Here is a 6,754-nt window from a genome sequence, read left to right as displayed (position 1 = left end):
TTTAACATAATTAGTTTTTTTATCCTGAAAAGATTTCTCTATTTGGAAAAGCATGAAACTGTAGCATTTATTGATTTTTTTTTCTCAGCCTTTGATTCTGTTATGAATTAATTTGATCTAGAGTCCTAGCTATAAACTCTTAAACTAAAATTGTACCTCAATTTTTGATCCAAGAATTGGCAGAATAGTTGGCCAAATGACATTCTCAACGCTGTACCCTGGGGGCTTCCCTGGTGGCGCAGTGGTTGAGAGTCCGCCTGCTGATGCAGGGGACGTGGGTTCGTGCCCCGGTCCGGGAAGATCCCACATGCCGCGGAGTGGCTGGGCCCGTGAGCCATGGCCACTGGGCCCGCGCATCCAGAGCCTGTGCTCCGCAATGGAGAGGCCACAACAGTGAGAGGCCTGCGTACCGCAAAAAATAAAAATAAAAAAAATAAAAAATGCTGTACCCTGTCTCCCAATAAGATAGAGGGATTTCTTGTAGGAAAAAAATTGATGAGAAAAAGCCATACTTGGTGTTGGAGCCCATGTTGGGTACTTGTTCTCATCTCCTTTGCTGTTATATCATCACTACTTCATTTTCTATATCCATTTATAACAGTAACACAAGCACTTGCTTATAACACAACTCTGTTGGGATTATGAATGACAATGACAATATCTGATAAAATGTGTAACATTCCATGTTAAAAAAGTCAACACAGCATCTCGAAGGTGGAGGAGTTGGGGAGTGCTGAGGCAGCAGCATGAGTCTCTAGCTGGCTGGCCTCATCTACTCTTAAAATGATGTTGCTGTTTTCTTTTAGATTCCTTTTTAATTGAAAGTGTTGGTCATCCCTTTGCTGAAAATATTAATGTACACATCTTTAAACTCTTAACGCTTTAGTCCTTGTTTGGGTTTCTTACGAGGCTGACATCTGTGGGAATGGAGTTACTAGGAGAGGGGGAGGACCAATTAAAGTTGCTGGCTATGAGTTTGTTTCTAAAACAAAGGTCATGATAGATTTCAAGGCTTTCTAAATTAATATACTTATTCTCATTTAGTGGTTTGAAATTTTATATCCATAATGAAGAGAGTGAATATTGATTTATATGACTTATGTAATGGAAAAACTGGAATTCATTATCACTAGATGAAATTGCAAATCTTATCATTTGAAAGCTGGAAGAAATTACAGGGAGTTATATTTGACTTTCTCAATTTGTAGATGGCAGAGAAACCAACCAGGAGGGCACAGCAGTGGTCTAGGAAGGTGATGCTGATGAGAGCTGACTTTGGCAATGGGAATGGGTTAGAGTCAGGAAATATTCCTGAGGTAGAATATCAGCAGAATTTGGTGACCACATGGGGTTATGAAGGGGCGGGGGAGGATGGTGAGGGGATAGAAGACTTAAGAGATTTTGACTTTTAGAGGTTGAGCAGTTGGTCATAACTGCAGGCATCTCTGTCAGACCCACTTCCCCTAATTATACTGCTCTCAAGTGTTTTATGTTCTGGCCTTCTTTGCCTGGAGATGCAGTTGTCCACTTGTTAGGTGCAGATAAAACTGACTTGACTCCTCTCTCATTAATTCATTCCACAGATACATAGTGAGCACCTACTATACGTTTAGCACTGCTCATCTCTGAGGGTGTAAAGGTAAGACATGCCCTTGAGGAACTTAGAGTCTAACAGGAAGAAACAGATATGTAAACACATAGATGTGATAGAGTGTATGTTATGACAGAAGGACCTACAGCAGGGTCTCTCCACTTCAGCACTGTTGACATTTGGGACCAGATAATTCTTTGTTGTAGGGGGCTTTCCTATGTATTGTAAGATCTTTAGCAGCATCCCTGGCCTCTACCAACTACTAGATGCCAGTAGCACCTCCCCAACAGCTGCAGTGACCAAAAGTGTCTCCAGACATTGCCAGGTGTCCCATGGGGGCAAAACTGCTCAGGGCTGAGAACCACAGATCTGCATGTTACCTCGAGGACACAGAGGAGGGGGTAAGTAATTCTACCTGGGTGGAGTCAGAGGCGACCCAGTTTGAGCCATATTAAGAGGTAGCCAGGTGATCCTCAGATGGGCTTCAAGAACTAGGCCTTCTGTCAGATCAAACGCCTACATGAAATTCCTAATCAAGACTTTTTGGTAAGCTTTCAATATTTTTGTTACCGTGGATGAGAAACGTGTTCACAGTCTTTTGGTTTTTTTTTTGTGTGTGTGGTACGCGGGCCTCTCACTGTTGTGGCCTCTCCCGTTGCGGAGCACAGGCTCCTGACCCGCAGGCTCAGCGGCCATGGCTCACGGGCCCAGCCGCTCCGCGGCATGTGGGATCTTCCCAGACCGGGGCACGAACCGTGTACCCTGCATCGGCAGGCGGACTCTCAACCACTGCGACGCCAGGGAAGCCCCACAGTTTTGTTTTAAATTTATTTATTTAGTCATTGATTTTCAAGCTTTATCGCAGTAAGAATTGTACATATTTAAGGTGTATATATATACTGTGAAATGATTAAAAACTTTTAAAAACCATTTTTACAACAGAATTTACACCAGTGGAACAAAGAATTGAATATCTTTTCTTTCATCAACAAATGTAATTTTGATATTTCCTTTGATGGTACAAGTGGATTTCAAATCCAGGCAAACTTTTTCCTAACGAGTACTTCAAAATAATGATGAAAATTCAGGTACAGAAGCGGCTGTAGGCGCCGGAAGCGCGCCGCGCAGGAACCCCGCTCCCTGCCCCGCCCTCCCTGGGCCGCGCTTTCGGCTGCGCAGCCTCCGTGCGCACCCAGACGGGAACTTCCCCCGAGGATTCGCAGGGGCGGTCCCGGAGGCTGAAGTCGATACCTGGCAGCGCCCAGCTTCCCGCAGCAAATTCAGTGAGTATCAAATGGCTTGCTGGAGGCCCGTGGGCATGCCAGCTGACCCCACTTGGTTGCCTTCTGAAAAGTGTGGGTGGAGGTTACTTTTGGCTGGAGGGTCCCCAGCACCTCCTTTTCCCCGAACCCTCAAGCTACCCTTATGGGCTGAGAAAAATCAAGTCTATTAGACCGCACCTGTAACCTATTCATGGTAGATGAAGCAGGAGGAGCTCCGATTCTCACGTTAGAGGGCATCAAAATCACCTGCAGGGCTTATTAAAACATATTGCTGGGTTCCTTCTACCCGCTTCCTCCCAGGTTCTGGTTGAGCAAGTCTGGCATGGGGTCTGATAATTGGTATTTCTAACTAGTTCCTAGGTTATTCTGTTGCTCTGGAACCACAAGTCGAGAATCACTCTCATAGAAGTTAAACAAAGTGTTTTCTAAATACTCCAGCCCCTTCTCACTCCCTCTTAGCCTGGTTTATTTTCCTTGAGAGCAGTTATCATTACTTGATATTATATATATTTATCTGCTTTTTGTTTGTCCTTAGTAAGGTCCAGGAGAACAGAAACTTTGTTTTGCTCTTATAGTTCCATATTTTAGAACAGTGCCTGGCACATAGTGGGAACTAAAAGATATTTGTTGCTTGAAAGAACACGTGTTTTGGAAGGCGTCAGACAAAGCTGAAGCCATGAGAGTGAAAAAGCTTGCTCAGGAAGAGGGGAAATAGTAAAAAGGAGAAGGGCCAAGGACAGACCTTGGTGTGCATGGACATTTAATGGAATAAGAGAAATAGGAAATAAGAGCAGAAAGCTAGGTGCCAAGCTCAGTGCAGCAGCATCCGAGACACCCACAGAGGAGAGATTTTCAGAAAGGGAGGGGACACCAAGAGTAAACAGCAGAAATCATCTAAGATGAAAAGACTGAAAAGTCTTTAAGATTTGTCAGAAGATTTGTCATTGATGATTTTGGTAAGACTAACTTAGGATGTTCAGGGTAGTAGGCTGATTGCTTTGGATTGAGTAGGGAATGGTGGATGAAAAAGTGGGAAAAAATGAGTGTGGACAGTTTATTCAAGGATTTGGCCAGGAAGGAATGGCTGAAAGTATTTCTCTGTCTCTCTCCCTTTCTCTTTCTGTGTGTCTCTGGGAGTCGGAGCAAAGTCACTTTCTAGTGGTGAGGCAGGAGTGTGTAAAAGTTTAATAGGGGACTTCCCTGGTGGCACGGTGGTTAAGAATCCGCCTGCCAATGCAGGAGACACGGGTACGAGCCCTGGTCCAGGAAGATCCCACAGGCTGCGGAGCAACTAAGCCCGTGCGCCACAGCTACTGAGCCTGCATGCCTAGAGCCTGTGCTCTGCAACAAGAGAAGCCACCGCAATGAGAAGCCCGCGCACTGCAATGAAGAGTAGCCCCCACTGGCCACAACTAGAGAAAAGCCGGCGTGCAGCAATGAAAACCCAACGCAGCCAAAAATAAATAAATTAAAAAAAAAAGTTTAATAGGGATGGCAAAGGCTTAGAGTAATTGCTGTGGGAAATAGAATTGAACGGTGACATCACATGGCCCCAAATTGGGCATAATGTTAAAAAACTGTGGGAGGTAGGAATGCTGTATAAGTTCTATCAGGAGCTTCTAACCCACCTACTCCTTTGCTGTGTTTGCAAAAGATTCTCTCATACTTGTCATGAGGCATATATTAAAGCTTCAGAGGCTTAAAACACACAACACAGAAACTCGTTACTGGCTGTTCTCTAAGGCAGGAATGCTGGTAGGAGCAGCTGCAATGGAAATATACTCCCAGATACAAGCAGGGATGGGAGGAGACCAGATGGAGACAGTTAATTACCAGAAGAAAAGTGGGCTCTGGTCATCATAATAGGCTGCAGGATGGCAAGCACATTGGCCTGACTCACAGAGCTCTCTGGTTGTGGTAATTAATTGTAGGATCCCAAGGAATGAACTCAACAAAGGACTCACTAAGTCTTTTTGATTTGTGTAACTACAAAAGCAAACAAACCAACAAAACAATTCTTGGTCTTTGTGAACAGAGGCCTCTCGTGAGTGAGCGACATGACTTGTCAATCCTATTCCAAGAACTAAATCAGATCCCAGACCCAGAGCATCTTGTGTGTAGCCTAAATATTCTTAAAGAAGGATGCTGCTGAAACACTGTACCTAAGGACTGCAAACCTTTTCTCCAGCCTTTCCCTAAAGGTCTTGCAGTCCCTTATGGATAACTGTTCTGGAGAAAAGGAGGAACTAAACTTTTCAGTAACTATCACTAATTTCAAACAAACACAAACGTCACTGTTTGCTGTCAGCATTCTGAGCTTAGAGGGGTTAGGTGATAAATGAATTAAATTCTGGTCCAAGTTCACCTTTGGGCAGGGCTAGTGGGACTGTGAATTCATCCTGTGGTTAGTACCCTACTTGCCAAGTAAATAACTGGAATAGGTAATCTTAGCAACTGACAGAATTCCTACATGGGCACATTCACTCATTGAGTAAGGGCTATTCTGGAAGAAAATGCCAAGTGGAGTGCCAAAATAGTAGATCAAAGGCATTACCACATACCTGGAGAATTCCAGAGGTGAGTGTCACCATCAAAGGCGTGAAAGATGCTAGGGTGATGGTTCCCACCTCATTCCCATTTACTTCCCAGCTTAGCCATCACAGAAGTCTGACAGGTCTCAGAGAATGACAGTGCATTATTGTAAACCCAAGCAAGTGATAATTCCAGTTGTAGCTACTCTTCCAAAGGCGGTCTCCTTATTGAAGAAACTCAGCCCCTGACACTCAGCAGTTATTGATCTGGGACTTAGCTCCAGAATATCTTTGTAAAAAATCCTTTTTTTTTTTTTTTTACATTACTCACCAATAACTTTCTATATTCAATCAAAAGTTTTGTTTTTATTGCCTATCACTCTTATATCCTTGTTCATTTCTATCAGTTTCTTCTCTTTAAAGTGGGGATCATAACTGTACCTTTCTCAGAGTAATCGGGAAGAAAACTTGATAATCTATGCAAAGAGCATGTAGTAAGTGCTCCATAGGTGTTACCTATTATCTTAGATAATTGGGGATGAAAATCTGGGATGTCGTTTTTCAATCCATTGTTCATTTTGCTGGAGTCATTCTCAAGTTGTTTAGCGAGATGATAAACTTTCAGAATTTCTGCGTGTCTGAAATGTCTTTTCCTCCACTTAAATGCTGATTTGACTGGTAAAGAATTCCAGTTTCAGCTTTGAAGATATTGTTCCATTGAGAAATCCAATGGCAGTCTAATTTCCATTGCTTTATAGGTAACCTATTTCTATATAAAAGCTCTTCTTTTTCTCCTAGGTTTTGTCTAGGATGGGATCTTAGTTTCATTAGTTATCCTAAGGACTCAGATGGCCCATTTAATCTGAAAATTTGTGTTTTTCTTCAAATCTGAGACATTTTCTTCTTTTTAAACGTCCAACCCTCACCACCATTCTGTTGTTTCTGTAACATCTGTCATTCAGATGTTGGAACGTCTGGCTGGATCCATTCTTCATGTCTCATAATTTTCCTTTTTGTTAATTTGCGCTATTTAGCCCTGTCCGTTCTGCTATAAACCAGCCCATAAATCTTTTCTGTCTTTCAGAGATTACAAAATATTCCTGGTTCATTGATGGAACATTTTGTTTTTAGAGTTTTTTTTTTTTTTTAATGTCATGGGATTTTAGATGGAAGCTAAAGTAGATGTGCGTGCTCTGATTTCCTTCTTGATTCGATTTCCTTGGTTATCTTTTGGTTTGTCTAGTTCCTTTAATTAGATTGTATATTTTAAGGTAAAAGTCTTCATACTATGCCTCTCTAGTCTACACCTCTTATATACTGTTTTCTGGTTTTCTAGCACCTTATAAATC

The 6,754-nt window shown here is 42.6% G+C and overlaps 1 protein-coding gene across 1 annotated transcript in view; it reads left to right on the top strand.

The window, feature by feature from the left end:
• Positions 1-123: 123 nt before the first annotated feature.
• TDRD5 (tudor domain containing 5) overlaps positions 124-6,754 on the top strand; it is a 97,579-nt gene continuing 90,948 nt past the window's right edge. The window contains exon 1 of the mRNA XM_022556603.3: positions 124-2,874. The gene's annotated coding sequence lies outside the window, so the exon portion shown is untranslated. The remainder of the gene's footprint in view (positions 2,875-6,754) is intronic.

Source organism: Delphinapterus leucas, chromosome 1 (assembly GCF_059928025.1).
Source record: "Delphinapterus leucas isolate spDelLeu-1000000601 "Yukka" chromosome 1, BTC_Dleu_Yukka2, whole genome shotgun sequence".
Taxonomy (NCBI): domain Eukaryota; kingdom Metazoa; phylum Chordata; class Mammalia; order Artiodactyla; family Monodontidae; genus Delphinapterus; species Delphinapterus leucas.
The sequence above is the reverse complement of the archived record's forward strand: the minus strand, read 5'-3'. Positions and strand labels throughout refer to the sequence as shown.